The following is a 20,356-nucleotide window of genomic DNA, read 5'->3' on the forward strand; positions in this document are numbered from 1 at the left end:
TGTAGCAGGTGGGAGCCCCCTTCCCCCAACATTCTGACTACTGGTGATTCAGGGGTCCCTGTTGTGAGATGACAAGCATATCTGGACGTTCTAGAGCTGCCCTCATCTCCCTACTAAACAGTGGCTGTGTCTCAATAGTTTTAACTTTCCATTCCTTGTGTACTTTCCTCTATGACCACTGATACTGTAGGACATGACAGGTGGAAGCAATATAGTGGACACCTATCCAGTCTTTTATGTATCTGTGGTCATGAAGGATGAGCATTCAGTCAGAGTGCTAATTCAGAATAGGGTGAAGTTGCCCGTAGATGCTGATCTTTAGTCACCTTTGCATTTTTACACTAAAGGTTCAGTTTAGGATTGGGGAAGGGGAAGATGATCCTACATCTGTGCCTAGGGGAAACTTCATCCTGGAGTGTCTCATTTCCAAATGGGTCCATCCCCAGAAAATAGAATACAAAATACAAGGGTCCATGTTTCTTAAAATATTTATTCTGTACATGAATAAATTAATGTAGAATTTGAGTAATTTCAAGAAACCATTTCTGAAAAATACAGGGGGGGACCTAGTTCACAGGCTTTTAATTTTTTTCCAGTATTGCTTGCCGTTTTCTACCCTGCTAGATTCAGTGTTAAAAAGTGTAAATGGTTGAATAATTTGGAAGATTTATCAGAAAATATCCAATTGTATTGTCAACAAAAAAAATGAGGTAATAGAATGTATTTGACATTGATGCAAGGTTTTGCAAAAAAAAATGAAATCATTAAAAAAGTAATAACTATTCATTTGTTTCCTAACTTTTGAACCTATAGTTCTCTTTGTGTGCGTGTGTGTGTGTGTGTGATGCAATAAAAAGGCGGATTGCTGCAGCAGCTAGCTGAGCTAGGCAAGCGCTGTTGGTTTAAATGTGATGATTTGGTACGCATTAGGGATTTTCTCAGCAGTAGCATGTGTCTGAGCAGAGATAGCATGGGGACAACATTGGAGGAGCCATTCGGCCCACACAAAGAAATAAAATTGATTTAAAAGGACTCTATGTATGTATTGGTGGGTGGGTGCAGTGTGTGTTGGGAGGGGGTTCTGTATGTGTCTCTGTGTGTGTGTGTGTGTGTGCTTTACGTGCCTGCCTGCCTGCCTGCCCGCCTGCCTGCTCCTGTGTCTGCACGCATGTGTGTGTCTGCCCTTGGGTGTGTGTGTGTGTTTGTCTGCCCTCTCAGTATTCACTGTTACTGCATGGGGATTAATATATTTCCCAAACATGCACAGGGGAAGGATAAAGCTCCTAACTCCCCTCACGTAGGAATCTAAATTCAATGATGTGATGTGGTGGGGTGGCAGCTGCAAAGTGGGAGAACACAGCTTGCTAAATGATTCACGTTAGCTACTAGCACTTCTCCATATTGTCCCAATGGAGTCTTTTATTGACAATGTTTTCATGTAGTGTTTTTTTTTAATGTGGAAACTTCTAATGTGCTTCAGCCGCCTAGACAGCTCTGTCTTCCATCTGACACTAGCTTGTTAGATCTGTCTGCCTGTTCTCCTTGACAGCTAGAGTGGGTTAGCAGATAGTATGGACGTTTTGTTTCTAGGATTTGTACATCTGAATTTAGTTGTTTATTTCGACTGGCTGAGGTAAACAGGTGGTCAATTCGAAATGCTGCGTAGTCAAACTGCTTGAAACAATTGAATAGTCTAAAAAGTGCAAACTCAATACTTATTCGAAATACACTACCGGTCAAAAGTTTTAGAACACCTACTCATTCAAGGGTTTTTCCTTATTTATACTATTTTCTACACTGTAGAATAGTAGTGAAGCCATCAAAACTATGAAATAACACATATGGAATCATGTAGTAACCAACAAAGTGTTAAACAAATCAAAAAATATTTTATATTTGAGATTCTTCAAATAGCCACCCTTTGCCTTGATGAAAGCTTTGCACACTCTTGGCATTCTCTCAACCAGCACCTGGAATGCTTTTCCAACAGTCTTGAAGGAGTTCCCACATATGCTGAGCACTTGTTGGCTGCTTTTCCTTCACTCTGCGGTCCGACTCATCCCAAACCATCTCAATTTGGTTGAGGTCGGGGAATTGTGGAGGCCAGGTCATCCTTCTTGGTAAAATAGCCCTTACACAGCCAGGAGGTGTGTTGGGTCATTGTCCTGTTGAAAAACAAACGATAGTCCCACTAAGCCCAAACCAGATGGGATGGAGTATCACTGCAGAATACTGTGGTAGCCATGCTGGTTAAGTGTGCTTTGAATTCTAACTAAATCAGAGACAAGGTCACCAGCAATGCACCCACACACCGTAACACCTCCTCCTCCATGCGTTACAGTGGGAAATACACATGCAGAGATCATCCATTCACCAACACCGCGTCTCACAAAGACACAGCGGTTGGAACAAAAAATCTCAAATTTGGACTCCAGACCAAAGGACAAATTTCCACCGGTCTAATGTCCATTGCTCGTGTTTCTTGGCCCAAGCAAGTCTCTTCTTCTTATTTGTGTCCTTTAGTAGTGGTTTCTTTAAAGCAATTCGACCATGAAGACCTGATTCACAGAGTCTCCTATGAACAGTTGATGTTGAGATGTGTCTGTTACTTGAACTCTGTGAAGCATTTATTTGGGCTGCAATCGAACTTATCCTTTGCAGCAGAGGTAACTCTGGGTCTTCCTTTCCTGTGGTAGTCCTCATGAGAGCCAGTTTCATCATAGCGCTTGATGGTTTTTGCGACTGCACTTGAAGAAAAGTTCAAAGTTCTTGAAAGCTTCCATATTGACTGACCTTCATGTCTTAAAGTAATGATGGACTGTCGTCTCTCTTTGCTTATTTGAGCTGTTCTTGCCATAATATGTAAGAACATCCCCCCTACCTTGTCACAACACAACTGATTGGCTCAAACGCATTAAGAAGGAAAGAAATTCCACAAATTAACTTTTAAGAAGGCACACCTGTTAATTGAAACGAATTCCAAGTGACTACCTCATGAAGCTGGTTGAGAGAATGCCAAGAGTGTGCAAAGCTGTCATCAAGGCAAAGGGGGGCTATTTGACGAATCTCAAATATAAAATATATTTTGATTTGTTTATCACTTTTTTGGTTACTACATGATTCCATATGTGTTAAACGTCTGTCCAAATATGTTATAAGAAAATGAGGTGAAGGAATGGTTCACTCATCTTTCGAGTAAACTTCCGGAAGTGAATGAAGGGAAGTGAATGATCGTAGACGACACACCCCCTTCAAAATTCATACTGCAAACAGATCAAACTCATCTTGTCTCCTCTTATTATCTTTGGTTCACGTGGCAAAACAAACTACCCATCATCGGATTGCTTTTGATTTTTAGAAAGTGTTTTACTAAATTATTTATATCAATGGTAAGCTCACCCGTAATGCGATGAATTGTAAACAGTAAATGCTATTAGCTAATTCATATTGTAGTTTCTGTCAGAGAGTTAGCTAAATAGGACTGCTTGTGTTACATCAATCTTTCCTCAGTTAGCGCTAGGACTAATATAGCCTACATTTTCTGGTTTGGATGATTGTTATGCTGTTGCTACTTCTGTGAATGTCTGAACATTGCATCCAAAAATAAACTGGTAACATTCAGGACATAACTTTGTAAGGACTGTGTTTGTGAAAAATGTTTCTGTGAAAAAACAGTGTGGCCAGCTCAAACGCTGACTGTTGCGTCAATCGAAACTGGGCGTTCTAAATAAGTGTTATAATCACACCGATTTGAGCAAATGCTGCAGGAACCACTGTAGAATGATCACACCCGTTTGTTGGTACCTGTCAAAAGGTTAATATGTTATATTTATAATAAATAGGCCTCCCGAGTGGCGCTGTGGTCTAAGGCCGCCTCAGACACTGACTAGAGGCATCACTACAGATCCGGATCGATACCGGGCTGTTTCGTAGCCGGCCATGAGCGGAAGACCCATGAGGCAGCTGGGATGTCCTTTTCCTAGGCTTCCGGGTTAATCGAGCAGTGTGTCAAGAAGCAGTGCGGCTTGGCGGGGTCGTGTTTCGGAGGACGCTTGGCTCTCGACCTTCGCCTCTCCCGAGTCCGCAAAGGAGTTGCAGCGATGGGACAAGACTGTAACTACCAATTGGGGAGAAAAAGTGGTATAAAGTACCAAAACATAATAATAATATATTTTTTAAAATAATTAATATATACAAAAATAATTTGGTGGGTGCTTATATTTGTCCTATTTCACACATGTACAAGTGTGTATTAAATGTGTGAATTGAAAATGTGTGTTTTGCAAATCCCAACTCAGAGAGTGGGGTCACAGCCAGGGTGACCCTGGAGCAATTAGGTTTAAGTGCCTTGCTCAAGGGCACATCGACAAATGTTTCACCTTGTTGGCTTGTGGATTCAAACACTTAACCATTCTGTTACTGGCCCAACATTCTAACCGCTAGGCTACCTGCTGCCACCTTTGGTTATGAAGCTTTTTAGTAGAAGTTGGCAATGTAAGTCATTACTCTATTCGTAAGAACTGCATTAATAGCATTTTTGTTTCTAAAGTTTGTCATTTTTAGAATATTTATTATTACAACACAAAATAGGACGCTTCCCCTTTAAGATAACTGCTTTCCAAAAGAGATATCTACCTGGTTACAGTAGACTAGAATAGACAAATGCTAAAGTGTATTTTTGTAGGTTTCTTTTTGTAGACTATCAGCAGTAGCCAGCATACTGCTAGTATGTTCACTATTGAAGGTTTACTTTTGTAAATCACGTTCCTTAAAATAAATAAGCTCAGCGAGTAGATTGATGGGCACTTCTTTTTGCTCAGGACAGCTTGCATGTGCCGTGTGAACGTATCAACTTCAGTACTGCTCGACCCATATGGAAAAGATATGTAAGAATCTTACAAGATTGTTATATGTTCTAACTGAAACTGTTAAGTAATACATATGGCATCAAATACACATACAAGATCAATAGTGGATTCTTGTAATATCTGACTTACTGTACATGGGTGGGCAAGCTTGTAAGTAATACATATGGCAGCAAATGCACCAGAGATGGGACCAAGTCACTATTATTCGAGTCACAAGCAAGTCTCAAGTCACAAGGTCCGAGTCTCAAGTCGAGTCCCAAGGAGAACGTGTAAGGGTTGGTGTGAGGTGTGACCCAGGTGTGGTGCAGGATAGACAGTAGGCAGTAGACAGAGATGGCGAAACAAGGATCTTTACTGGTGGTCCCGAAGCCACGATACAAAATAATGAACTTATCACCATAAAAGATAGGCGGCGCAAATAAGTCTCCAAAAACACGCTGACAGCCAAAATACGAAATACTAACTACAACTGAAACAAATAAAGAAACAGGCAGAACACTTCTCAAGTACCTGTACATACGTCTCCGATCAGACACTGACTAGTACTGCTGGGCATAGAGAAACTAGCAGAGAAAACTGAGCAAGGGAACACAGGGAAGTGAGGGCATAAATACACATGTGAACAGGTAGACATAGGTGACACCAATAGGATCATGATTAGTCCAGATTGTGAGTGAGGAGGTGCCTAAGGTTGTCGGAGGAGGAGGACACCTAGTGGATCGCTCCGGAACTGCGACCCCCTCCTGTAGCAGTGCCCCCCCTCCCGACGAACGGCCCCAGATGTTCACCTCGGCGCCTCCGAGTGGAGGCAACGGAATGTTGTTATCAGCCCAGAATGTCCCTCCTGGGCACCCAGGACCGCTCCTCCGACCCATAACCCTCCCAGTCCACCAGAAATTGGAGACCCAATCCCCACCCACCGGCAGTCCAGGATCCGGTCCACAGTAAAAGCCGGCTGCCCTCCGACGAGGCTCAGCGGGGGAACAGGACAGGAGCCATGGGACAGGTGGCAACGGGCTTGAGGAGGGACACATGGAACGTGGGATGCACCCGCATGGTGTGGGGAAGTTGCAGGCGGTAGGCCACTGGGTTCACTTGCCGGACCACTCTGAATGGCCCGACGAACTGGGGGGACAGCTTCCTGGACCGTCACGCGGAGGGGAAGATCCCGCGTGGAGAGCCGCACCCTCTGTCCCGGCGAGAAACCAGGGCCGGGCGAAGCCTGCGGTTGGCCTGATGTTGAGACCTGACCGAGGCCAACTTAAGCCCCGCCCGTACCTGCCTCCAGGTGCGGCGACAGCGACTGATGTGGGCCTGGACCTATGTGACCGCCGCCTCCTCCTCTTGCTCGGGGAATAAGGGGGGTTGGTACCCTTATTGGTACTGGAAGGGGGACAGGCCGGTGGACGAGCAGAGAAGGGTGTTATGGGCGTATTCCACCCACGCCAGTCGCTGACTCCACGTAGCTGGGTTGCTGGAGGCGTAGCACCTCAGCATCCCCTCCAGGATGACTGTGTATCCATCAGAGGGGGGTAGGGCGGAAATGAAATTCAGCGAGATGTGGGACCAGGGGCGCTTGGGGATAGGCAGGGGTCAGAGCAGCCCTGCAGTGGGCTGACGTGAGATCTTTGTGCGCTCTTCGTGCGCGCGCACACCGGGCAAGCAGCCATGAAGGCGCGCATATCCCCCTCAGCTGATGGCCACCAGAACCTCCTACGCAGGAACTCCAATGTCCTGGCACCCCCCAGATGGCTGGTGAGGTCAGACTCGAGCGCGCCGCCTTGGGTATGTACATCCTCCCCGATGGCTCTCCTCCCGGATCAGGCTCCCGCCGAAGCGCTGCTCTGACCATCAATCATGGCGTTGGGGTCAATGGGGTCGTCCCTCTCCACCAGGTCCACAGGGTCAAACTGCCAGGAGAGCGCATCAGGCTTGGTGTTCTTCGACCCCGTACGGTATGAGATCATGAACCGGAACCTGGTGAAGAACAACACCCACCTGGCCTGGCCCGAGTGTAGCCTCTTGGTCCCCTGAATGTAGGATAAGTACTTATGGTCAGTCCATACGACGAATGGATGGGCGGCCGCCACTAGCCAATGCCTCCACTCCCCCAGGGCGAGCTTGACCGCTAGCAGCTCACGGTTCCCCACGTCATAATTCCACTCCGCCGGGGACAGCCGACGGGAGAAAAACGCACAGGGGTGAGTCTTACCATCCGTGAGGAACCACTGGGACAGGATTTCTCCCACCCAACGTCTGAAGCATCCACCTCCACAATGAACGGCAGGGACGGATCAGGATGACCTAGGACCGGGGCCGATGTAAAGCGCCACTTAAGCTTATTGAATGCATTCCCCGCTTCCGGGGTGAGGGCTGTCAGGGGAGCGGCTAGGGAGCTAAAAATGCAAATAAATCGCCTATATAAATTAGGGAAACATATAAACCGTTTGAGTTGCTTGAGGGAGGAGGGCTGGGGCCATTCCAGTACCACGCTGACCTTGGCTGGGTCCATCTGTAGGTCCCCTGGGTGACGATAAACCCCAGGAAGGAGAATATCTCCGTGTGGAACATGCACTTCTCCGCCTTGACGTAGAGCTGGTGACGAAGAAGGCGTTGGAGGACCTGCCGAACGTGCTGCTGGTGTTCACTCATGTCCTTTGAAAATATTAGGATGTCATCCAAATACACGAAGACGCTGTAGTCGAGGAGGTCCCGGAGCACGTCATTGACCAACGCCTGGAACACCGCAGGCGCATTGGCTAGACCGAACGGCATGACTCGTAATGCTCACTGGGTGTCTTTCACCCGTTCCCCTCCCAAATCCTCACCAGGTTGTAGGTATTTCATAAGTCCAGCTTGGTGAAGACCCGGGCTCCCTGCAATGACTCGAATGCCGTCGTCATCAGGGGGAGTGGGTAGCGGTTCTTATACGTGATGTCGTTGAGCGCCCGGTAATCAATACACGGCCGCTGCCCACCATCCTTTTTCCCCACGAAGAAGAAGCCCGCACCCGTGGGTGAGGTAGAGGGGCGGATGTGACCCTCGACCAGTTACTCATGTATATACTCCCTCATGGCCAGCGTCTCCGGCCGGGACAAGGAAAAATATTGTCATTTTGAGAATATTTATTATTACAACACAAAATAGGACGCTTCCCCTTTAAGATAACTGCTTTCCAAAAGAGATATCTACCTGGTTACAGTAGACTAGAATAGACAAATGCTAAAGTGTATTTTTGTAGGTTTCTTTTTGTAGACTATCAGCAGTAGCCAGCATACTGCTAGTTGGTTCACTATTGAAGGTTTACTTTTGTAAATCACATTCCTTAAAATAAAAAAGCTCAGCGAGTAGATTGATGGGCACTTCTTTTTGCTCAGGACAGCTTGCATGTGCCGTGTAAGGTATCAACTTCAATACTGCTCGACCCATATGGAAAAGATATGTAAGAATCTTACAAGATTGTTATATGTTCTAACTGAAACTTTTAAGTAATACATATGGCATCAAATACACATACAAGATCAATAGTGGATTCTTGTAATATCTGACTTACTGTACATGGGTGGGCAAGCTTGTAAGTAGTACATATGGCAGCAAATGCACCAGAGATGGGACCAAGTCACTATTATTCGAGTCACAAGCAAGTCTCAAGTCACAAGGTCCGAGTCTCAAGTCGAGTCCCAAGGAGAACGTGTAAGGGTTGGTGTGAGGTGTGACCCAGGTGTGGTGCAGGATAGACAGTAGGCAGTAAACAGAGATGGCGAAACAAGGATCTTTACTGGTGGTCCCGAAGCCACGATACAAAATAATGAACTTATCACCATAAAAGATAGGCGGCGCAAATAAGTCTCCAAAAACACGCTGACAGCCAAAATACGAAATACTAACTACAACTGAAACAAATAAAGAAACAGGCAGAACACTTCTCAAGTACCTGTACATACGTCTCCGATCAGACACTGACTAGTACTGCTGGGCATAGAGAAACTAGCAGAGAAAACTGAGCAAGGGAACACAGGGAAGTGAGGGCATAAATACACATGTGAACAGGTAGACATAGGTGACACCAATAGGATCATGATTAGTCCAGATTGTGAGTGAGGAGGTGCCTAAGGTTGTCGGAGGAGGAGGAGGACACCTAGTGGATCGCTCCGGAACTGCGACCCCCTCCTGTAGCAGTGCCCCCCCTCCCGACGAACGGCCCCAGATGTTCACCTCGGCGCCTCCGAGTGGAGGCAACGGAATGTTGTTATCAGCCCAGAATGTCCCTCCTGGGCACCCAGGACCGCTCCTCCGGCCCATAACCCTCCCAGTCCACCAGAAATTGGAGACCCAATCCCCACCCACCGGCAGTCCAGGATCCGGTCCACAGTAAAAGCCGGCTGCCCTCCGACGAGGCTCAGCGGGGGAACAGGACAGGAGCCATGGGACAGGTGGCAACGGGCTTGAGGAGGGACACATGGAACGTGGGATGCACCCGCATGGTGTGGGGAAGTTGCAGGCGGTAGGCCACTGGGTTCACTTGCCGGACCACTCTGAATTGCCCGACGAACTGGGGGGACAGCTTCCTGGACCGTCACGCGGAGGGGAAGATCCCGCGTGGAGAGCCGCACCCTCTGTCCCGGCGAGAAACCACGGCCGGGCGAAGCCTGCGGTTGGCCTGATGTTGAGACCTGACCGAGGCCAACTTAAGCCCCGCCCGTACCTGCCTCCAGGTGCGGCGACAGCGACTGATGTGGTTCTGGACCTATGGGACCGCCGCCTCCTCCTCTTGCTCGGGGAATAAGGGGGGTTGGTACCCTTATTGGCACTGGAAGGGGGACAGGCCGGTGGACGAGCAGAGAAGGGTGTTATGGGCGTATTCCGCCCACGCCAGTCGCTGACTCCACGTAGCTGGGTTGCTGAAGGCGTAGCACCTCAGCATCCCCTCCAGGATGACTGTGTATCCATCAGAGGGGGGTAGGGCGGAAATGAAATTCAGCGAGATGTGGGACCAGGGGCACTTGGGGATAGGCAGGGGTCAGAGCAGCCCTGCAGTGGGCTGACGTGAGATCTTCGTGCGCTCTTCGTGCGCGCGCACACCGGGTAAGCAGCCATGAAGGCGTGCATATCCCCCTCAGCTGATGGCCACCAGAACCTCCTACGCAGGAACTCCAATGTCCTGGCACCCCCCAGATGGCTGGTGAGGTCAGACTCGAGCGCGCCGCCTTGGGTATGTACATCCTCCCCGATGGCTCTCCTCCCGGATCAGGCTCCCGCCGAAGCGCTGCTCTGACCAGCAATCAGGGCGTTGGGGTCAATGGGGTCGTCCCTCTCCACCAGGTCCACAGGGTCAAACTGCCAGGAGAGCGCATCAGGCTTGGTGTTCTTCGACCCCGTACGGTATGAGATCATGAACCGGAACCTGGTGAAGAACAACACCCACCTGGCCTGGCCCGAGTGTAGCCTCTTGGTCCCCTGAATGTAGGATAAGTACTTATGGTCAGTCCATACGACGAATGGATGGGCGGCCGCCACTAGCCAATGCCTCCACTCCCCCAGGGCGAGCTTGACCGCTAGCAGCTCACGGTTCCCCACGTCATAATTCCACTCCGCCGGGGACAGCCGACGGGAGAAAAACGCACAGGGGTGAGTCTTACCATCCGTGAGGAACCACTGGGACAGGATTTCTCCCACCCAACGTCTGAAGCATCCACCTCCACAATGAACGGCAGGGACGGATCAGGATGACCTAGGACCGGGGCCGATGTAAAGCGCCACTTAAGCTTATTGAATGCATTCCCCGCTTCCGGGGTGAGGGCTGTCAGGGGAGCGGCTAGGGAGCTAAAAATGCAAATAAATCGCCTATATAAATTAGAGAAACATATAAACCGTTTGAGTTGCTTGAGGGAGGAGGGCTGGGGCCATTCCAGTACCACGCTGACCTTGGCTGGGTCCATCTGTAGGTCCCCTGGGTGACGATAAACCCCAGGAAGGAGAATATCTCCGTGTGGAACATGCACTTCTCCGCCTTGACGTAGAGCTGGTGACGAAGAAGGCGTTGGAGGACCTGCCGAACGTGCTGCTGGTGTTCACTCATGTCCTTTGAAAATATTAGGATGTCATCCAAATACACGAAGACGCTGTAGTCGAGGAGGTCCCGGAGCACGTCATTGACCAACGCCTGGAACACCGCAGGCGCATTGGCTAGACCGAACAGCATGACTCGTAATGCTCACTGGGTGTCTTTCACTCGTTCCCCTCCCAAATCCTCACCAGGTTGTAGGTATTTCATAAGTCCAGCTTGGTGAAGACCCGGGCTCCCTGCAATGACTCGAATGCCGTCGTCATCAGGGGGAGTGGGTAGCGGTTCTTATACGTGATGTCGTTGAGCGCCCGGTAATCAATACACGGCCGCTGCCCACCATCCTTTTTCCCCACGAAGAAGAAGCCCGCACCCGTGGGTGAGGTAGAGGGGCGGATGTGACCCTCGACCAGTGACTCATGTATATACTCCCTCATGGCCAGCGTCTCCGGCCGGGACAAGGAAAAATATTGTCATTTTGAGAATATTTATTATTACAACACAAAATAGGACGCTTCCCCTTTAAGATAACTGCTTTCCAAAAGAGATATCTACCTGGTTACAGTAGACTAGAATAGACAAATGCTAAAGTGTATTTTTGTAGGTTTCTTTTTGTAGACTATCAGCAGTAGCCAGCATACTGCTAGTTGGTTCACTATTGAAGGTTTACTTTTGTAAATCACATTCCTTAAAATAAAAAAGCTCAGCGAGTAGATTGATGGGCACTTCTTTTTGCTCAGGACAGCTTGCATGTGCCGTGTAAGGTATCAACTTCAATACTGCTCGACCCATATGGAAAAGATATGTAAGAATCTTACAAGATTGTTATATGTTCTAACTGAAACTTTTAAGTAATACATATGGCATCAAATACACATACAAGATCAATAGTGGATTCTTGTAATATCTGACTTACTGTACATGGGTGGGCAAGCTTGTAAGTAATACATATGGCAGCAAATGCACCAGAGATGGGACCAAGTCACTATTATTCGAGTCACAAGCAAGTCTCAAGTCACAAGGTCCGAGTCTCAAGTCGAGTCCCAAGGAGAACGTGTAAGGGTTGGTGTGAGGTGTGACCCAGGTGTGGTGCAGGATAGACAGTAGGCAGTAGACAGAGATGGTGAAACAAGGATCTTTACTGGTGGTCCCGAAGCCACGATACAAAATAATGAACTTATCACCATAAAAGATAGGCGGCGCAAATAAGTCTCCAAAAACACGCTGACAGCCAAAATACGAAATACTAACTACAACTGAAACAAATAAAGAAACAGGCAGAACACTTCTCAAGTACCTGTACATACGTCTCCGATCAGACACTGACTAGTACTGCTGGGCATAGAGAAACTAGCAGAGAAAACTGAGCAAGGGAACACAGGGAAGTGAGGGCATAAATACACATGTGAACAGGTAGACATAGGTGACACCAATAGGATCATGATTAGTCCAGATTGTGAGTGAGGAGGTGCCTAAGGTTGTCGGAGGAGGAGGAGGACACCTAGTGGATCGCTCCGGAACTGCGACCCCCTCCTGTAGCAGTGCCCCCCCTCCCGACGAACGGCCCCAGATGTTCACCTCGGCGCCTCCGAGTGGAGGCAACGGAATGTTGTTATCAGCCCAGAATGTCCCTCCTGGGCACCCAGGACCGCTCCTCCGGCCCATAACCCTCCCAGTCCACCAGAAATTGGAGACCCAATCCCCACCCACCGGCAGTCCAGGATCCGGTCCACAGTAAAAGCCGGCTGCCCTCCGACGAGGCTCAGCGGGGGAACAGGACAGGAGCCATGGGACAGGTGGCAACGGGCTTGAGGAGGGACACATGGAACGTGGGATGCACCCGCATGGTGTGGGGAAGTTGCAGGCGGTAGGCCACTGGGTTCACTTGCCGGACCACTCTGAATGGCCCGACGAACATTGGGGACAGCTTCCTGGACCGTCACGCGGAGGGGAAGATCCCGCGTGGAGAGCCGCACCCTCTGTCCCGGCGAGAAACCAGGGCCGGGCGAAGCCTGCGGTTGGCCTGATGTTGAGACCTGACCGAGGCCAACTTAAGCCCCGCCCGTACCTGCCTCCAGGTGCGGCGACAGCGACTGATGTGGTTCTGGACCTATGGGACCGCCGCCTCCTCCTCTTGCTCGGGGAATAAGGGGGGTTGGTACCCTTATTGGCACTGGAAGGGGGACAGGCCGGTGGACGAGCAGAGAAGGGTGTTATGGGCGTATTCCGCCCACGCCAGTCGCTGACTCCACGTAGCTGGGTTGCTGAAGGCGTAGCACCTCAGCATCCCCTCCAGGATGACTGTGTATCCATCAGAGGGGGGTAGGGCGGAAATGAAATTCAGCGAGATGTGGGACCAGGGGCACTTGGGGATAGGCAGGGGTCAGAGCAGCCCTGCAGTGGGCTGACGTGAGATCTTCGTGCGCGCGCACACCGGGTAAGCAGCCATGAAGGCGTGCATATCCCCCTCAGCTGATGGCCACCAGAACCTCCTACGCAGGAACTCTAATGTCCTGGCGCCCCCCAGATGGCTGGTGAGGTCAGACTCGAGCGCGCCGCCTTGGGTATGTACATCCTCCCCGATGGCTCTCCTCCCGGATCAGGCTCCCGCCGAAGCGCTGCTCTGACCAGCAATCAGGGCGTTGGGGTCAATGGGGTCGTCCCTCTCCACCAGGTCCACAGGGTCAAACTGCCAGGAGAGCGCATCAGGCTTGGTGTTCTTCGACCCCGTACGGTATGAGATCATGAACCGGAACCTGGTGAAGAACAACACCCACCTGGCCTGGCCCGAGTGTAGCCTCTTGGTCCCCTGAATGTAGGATAAGTACTTATGGTCAGTCCATACGACGAATGGATGGGCGGCCGCCACTAGCCAATGCCTCCACTCCCCCAGGGCGAGCTTGACCGCTAGCAGCTCACGGTTCCCCACGTCATAATTCCACTCCGCCGGGGACAGCCGACGGGAGAAAAACGCACAGGGGTGAGTCTTACCATCCGTGAGGAACCACTGGGACAGGATTTCTCCCACCCAACGTCTGAAGCATCCACCTCCACAATGAACGGCAGGGACGGATCAGGATGACCTAGGACCGGGGCCGATGTAAAGCGCCACTTAAGCTTATTGAATGCATTCCCCGCTTCCGGGGTGAGGGCTGTCAGGGGAGCGGCTAGGGAGCTAAAAATGCAAATAAATCGCCTATATAAATTAGGGAAACATATAAACCGTTTGAGTTGCTTGAGGGAGGAGGGCTGGGGCCATTCCAGTACCACGCTGACCTTGGCTGGGTCCATCTGTAGGTCCCCTGGGTGACGATAAACCCCAGGAAGGAGAATATCTCCGTGTGGAACATGCACTTCTCCGCCTTGACGTAGAGCTGGTGACGAAGAAGGCGTTGGAGGACCTGCCGAACGTGCTGCTGGTGTTCACTCATGTCCTTTGAAAATATTAGGATGTCATCCAAATACACGAAGACGCTGTAGTCGAGGAGGTCCCGGAGCACGTCATTGACCAACGCCTGGAACACCGCAGGCGCATTGGCTAGACCGAACGGCATGACTCGTAATGCTCACTGGGTGTCTTTCACTCGTTCCCCTCCCAAATCCTCACCAGGTTGTAGGTATTTCATAAGTCCAGCTTGGTGAAGACCCGGGCTCCCTGCAATGACTCGAATGCCGTCGTCATCAGGGGGAGTGGGTAGCGGTTCTTATACGTGATGTCGTTGAGCGCCCGGTAATCAATACACGGCCGCTGCCCACCATCCTTTTTCCCCACGAAGAAGAAGCCCGCACCCGTGGGTGAGGTAGAGGGGCGGATGTGACCCTCGACCAGTTACTCATGTATATACTCCCTCATGGCCAGCGTCTCCGGCCGGGACAAGGAAAAATATTGTCATTTTGAGAATATTTATTATTACAACACAAAATAGGACGCTTCCCCTTTAAGATAACTGCTTTCCAAAAGAGATATCTACCTGGTTACAGTAGACTAGAATAGACAAATGCTAAAGTGTATTTTTGTAGGTTTCTTTTTGTAGACTATCAGCAGTAGCCAGCATACTGCTAGTTGGTTCACTATTGAAGGTTTACTTTTGTAAATCACATTCCTTAAAATAAAAAAGCTCAGCGAGTAGATTGATGGGCACTTCTTTTTGCTCAGGACAGCTTGCATGTGCCGTGTAAGGTATCAACTTCAATACTGCTCGACCCATATGGAAAAGATATGTAAGAATCTTACAAGATTGTTATATGTTCTAACTGAAACTTTTAAGTAATACATATGGCATCAAATACACATACAAGTTCAATAGTGGATTCTTGTAATATCTGACTTACTGTACATGGGTGGGCAAGCTTGTAAGTAATACATATGGCAGCAAATGCACCAGAGATGGGACCAAGTCACTATTATTCGAGTCACAAGCAAGTCTCAAGTCACAAGGTCCGAGTCTCAAGTCGAGTCCCAAGGAGAACGTGTAAGGGTTGGTGTGAGGTGTGACCCAGGTGTGGTGCAGGATAGACAGTAGGCAGTAGACAGAGATGGCGAAACAAGGATCTTTACTGGTGGTCCCGAAGCCACGATACAAAATAATGAACTTATCACCATAAAAGATAGGCGGCGCAAATAAGTCTCCAAAAACACGCTGACAGCCAAAATACGAAATACTAACTACAACTGAAACAAATAAAGAAACAGGCAGAACACTTCTCAAGTACCTGTACATACGTCTCCGATCAGACACTGACTAGTACTGCTGGGCATAGAGAAACTAGCAGAGAAAACTGAGCAAGGGAACACAGGGAAGTGAGGGCATAAATACACATGTGAACAGGTAGACATAGGTGACACCAATAGGATCATGATTAGTCCAGATTGTGAGTGAGGAGGTGCCTAAGGTTGTCGGAGGAGGAGGAGGACACCTAGTGGATCGCTCCGGAACTGCGACCCCCTCCTGTAGCAGTGCCCCCCCTCCCGACGAACGGCCCCAGATGTTCACCTCGGCGCCTCCGAGTGGAGGCAACGGAATGTTGTTATCAGCCCAGAATGTCCCTCCTGGGCACCCAGGACCGCTCCTCCGGCCCATAACCCTCCCAGTCCACCAGAAATTGGAGACCCAATCCCCACCCACCGGCAGTCCAGGATCCGGTCCACAGTAAAAGCCGGCTGCCCTCCGACGAGGCTCAGCGGGGGAACAGGACAGGAGCCATGGGACAGGTGGCAACGGGCTTGAGGAGGGACACATGGAACGTGGGACGCACCCGCATGGTGTGGGGAAGTTGCAGGCGGTAGGCCACTGGGTTCACTTGCCGGACCACTCTGAATGGCCCGACGAACTGGGGGGACAGCTTCCTGGACCGTCACGCGGAGGGGAAGATCCCGCGTGGAGAGCCGCACCCTCTGTCCCGGCGAGAAACAAGGGCTGGGTGAAGCCTGCGGTTGGCCTGATGTTGAGACCTGACCGAGGCCAACTTAAGCCCCGCCCGTACCTGCCTCCAGGTGCGGCGACAGCGACTGATGTGGTTCTGGACCTATGGGACCGCCGCCTCCTCCTCTTGCTCGGGGAATAAGGGGGGTTGGTACCCTTATTGGCACTGGAAGGGGGACAGGCCGGTGGACGAGCAGAGAAGGGTGTTATGGGCGTATTCCGCCCACGCCAGTCGCTGACTCCACGTAGCTGGGTTGCTGAAGGCGTAGCACCTCAGCATCCCCTCCAGGATGACTGTGTATCCATCAGAGGGGGGTAGGGGGGAAATGAAATTCAGCGAGATGTGGGACCAGGGGCGCTTGGGGATAGGCAGGGGTCAGAGCAGCCCTGCAGTGGGCTGACGTGAGATATTCGTGCGCTCTTCGTGCGCGCGCACACCGGGTAAGCAGCCATGAAGGCGTGCATATCCCCCTCAGCTGATGGCCACCAGAACCTCCTATGCAGGAACTCCAATGTCCTGGCGCCCCCCAGATGGCTGGTGAGGTCAGACTCGAGCGCGCCGCCTTGGGTATGTACATCCTCCCCGATGGATCTCCTCCTGGATCAGGCTCCCGCCGAAGCGCTGCTCTGACCAGCAATCAGGGCGTTGGGGTCAATGGGGTCGTCCCTCTCCACCAGGTCCACAGGGTCAAACTGCCAGGAGAGCGCATCAGGCTTGGTGTTCTTCGACCCCGTACGGTATGAGATCATGAACCGGAACCTGGTGAAGAACAACACCCACCTGGCCTGGCCCGAGTGTAGCCTCTTGGTCCCCTGAATGTAGGATAAGTACTTATGGTCAGTCTATACGACGAATGGATGGGCGGCCACCACTAGCCAATGCCTCCACTCCCCCAGGGCGAGCTTGACCGCTAGCAGCTCACGGTTCCCCACGTCATAATTCCACTCCGCCGGGGACAGCCGACGGGAGAAAAACGCACAGGGGTGAGTCTTACCATCCGTGAGGAACCACTGGGACAGGATTTCTCCCACCCAACGTCTGAAGCATCCACCTCCACAATGAACGGCAGGGACGGATCAGGATGGCCTAGGACCGGGGCCGATGTAAAGCGCCACTTAAGCTTATTGAATGCATTCCCCGCTTCCGGGGTGAGGGCTGTCAGGGGAGTGGCTAGGGAGCTAAAAATGCAAATAAATCGCCTATATAAATTAGGGAAACCTATAAACCGTTTGAGTTGCTTGAGGGAGGAGGGCTGGGGCCATTCCAGTACCACGCTGACCTTGGCTGGGTCCATCTGTAGGTCCCCTGGGTGACGATAAACCCCAGGAAGGAGAATATCTCCGTGTGGAACACGCACTTCTCCGCCTTGACGTAGAGCTGGTGACGAAGAAGGCGTTGGAGGACCTGCCAAACGTGCTGCTGGTGTTCACTCATTTCCTTTGAAAATATTAGGATGTCATCCAAATACACGAAGACGCTGTAGTCGAGGAGGTCCCGGAGCACGTCATTGACCAACGCCTGGATCACCGCAGGCGCATTGGCTAGACCGAACGGCATGACTCGTAATGCTCACTGGGTGTCTTTCACTCGTTCCCCTCCCAAATCCTCACCAGGTTGTAGGTATTTCATAAGTCCAGCTTGGTGAAGACCCGGGCTCCCTGCAATGACTCGAATGCCGTCGTCATCAGGGGGAGTGGGTAGCGGTTCTTATACGTGATGTCGTTGAGCGCCCGGTAATCAATACACGGCCGCTGCCCACCATCCTTTTTCCCCACGAAGAAGAAGCCCGCGCCCGTGGGTGAGGTAGAGGGGCGGATGTGACCCTCGACGAGTGCCTCATGTATATACTCCTTCATGGCCAGCGTCTCCGGCCGGGACAAGGAAAACAATCGCCCTCGTGTGGGCATGGCGCCCGGCAGGAAATCGATAGCGCAGTCATATGGCCTGTGAGGAGGTAGGCCCTTGTCACGCCTCTTACTAAACACCTCCCCAGATCCCAATACTCCCGGTGGCAACCGGTGACGGAGTTTCTAGCCGCCGTCCTCCCGGTGGAATCCGTCGCTAGGGCAGTAGGCGGTTCGGAGTGCGGGACCTGGGGAAGAGGTGAGGACTGGTAGGTGGTCTGGGATGGTGGTTTGGGCTGATGAGTGCTCGGTGGAGACCGGAACAGGACGGGGGCGGAGCCTCCCTCCAGGATGAGCCGCCCCGTGGACCAGTCTACACAGGGTTTGTTGGCGACCAGCCAGGGGTGCCCGAGGACGAGGGAACACTCCGGAGAGTCCACAATGAAAAACTGGATATCCTCCCATAGCCCCCCTGCCACACGGACACCCACGGGGACAGTGCGCCGGGTGATGAAGTCCGACCCCAACGGCCGGCCGTCCAGGCCCATGATCGGAACCGGCTTGGAGAGGGAGTGTAACAGAATGCTCCACACTTGGGCCAGCCCCGCATCCATCAGTTTCCCGCGGCCCCAGAATCCACCAGTGCATGCGCCCGACGCACAGCGCGGGCCCACTGAACCTTGACGGGGAGAATAGTCCGGGAGTCTCTGGAGTTAGGGTTTCTGTTCCGGCTCGCTAGCACCCCTCTGATATTAGCGAGCCCTTCCATTTTCCGGCTTCTCCGGCCATGAGTCGAAGTGGTGACCTGCCTGGCCACAGTACAGGCAACGTCCCTGGCGCAGATGCCTCTGTCTCTCCATCCCGGACAAGCGCGCCGCACCCAGCTGCATAGCCTCCTTCTGAGGCGTCTCCTCCCTGAATCAGCGGGAAGCCTCCGGGTTGATAGGGGGATGCGTCATCCCTCTCTCGTGCGCCCTCTCACGACGCCGATTGTTTACCCTCACCGAGAGGTTGACGAGGCCGTCCAGTCGCTGAGGCAGCTCCCTGAAGGAGAGTTCGTCCTTCATCCTCTCCGATAGCCCTTGTGCGTAAAGGACGACCAGGGTGGCCTCCTCCCATCCTGCCTCTCGAGCCTGGGCCCAGAACTCCATGGAGTAGTCCGCCACCGAACGGTCACCCTGCCGACAGGCCGTGAGCCGCCTCCCAACCTCGTGCCCCTACACCACCCGAGAGGTGTCGAACACCTTGTGTAGCACCCGGGTGAATTGGTAGGAGTCGGAGCACGCCGGAGTTTGGCTCTCCCACTCCGCGGTAGCCCAGGAAAGTGCCCGACCCATCAACAGAGTGATGATGTAGGCCACCTGGCCCTGCTCTGTCGGGAAGGAGGAGGGTTGTAAGCTGAATACCAGGGAACACTGGGTGAGGAATTCCCTGCAGCCCTCTGGACGTCCATCATACCTCTCCGGAGGTGGTAGACAGGGTTCCCGCGATGTCGCAGGCGAGACTAGAGCTGGGGCTGGTCGGGTGTCCACCCGGCTCTGCATGGCGATCGTCAGATAGCGGAGATTCTCTGTGATCTGCTGCAGGCTGCGGTCGTGTTGGTTCAGCATAGCTCCCTGCGTTGCCAATGCGCTACGATACTGTGCCGCATCCGCTGGGTCCATATTGGCTCAGTTTTCTGTAAGTGTTGGTGTGTGTGACCCAGGTGCGGTGCAGGATAGACAGTAGGCAGTAGGCAGAGATGGTGAAACAAGGATCTTTACTGGTGGTCCCGAAGCCAGGATACAAAATAACGGAGCAAATAAGTCTCCAAAAACAGGCTGACAGCCAAAATACGAAATACTAACTACGACTGAAAAAATAAAGAAACAGGGAGAACACTCTCCGATCAGACACTGATTAGTACTGCTGGGCATAGAGAAACTATCAGAGAAAACTGAGCAAGGGAACACAGGGAAATGAGGGCATAAATACACAGGTGAACAGGTAGACACAGGTGACACCAATAGGATCATGATTAGTCCAGACTGTGACTGAGGAGGTGCTTAAGGTTGTCGGAGGAGGACACCTAGTGGAACGCTCCGGAACTGCGACCCCCTCCTGTAACAAGAACGGGTCAAGACTAGAGTCAAGTCGTACATTCTAAGAGCAAGTTT

The sequence above is a fragment of the Coregonus lavaretus genome, assembly GCF_964263955.1.
Source record: "Coregonus lavaretus genome assembly, chromosome: 31".
NCBI lineage: Eukaryota > Metazoa > Chordata > Actinopteri > Salmoniformes > Salmonidae > Coregonus > Coregonus lavaretus.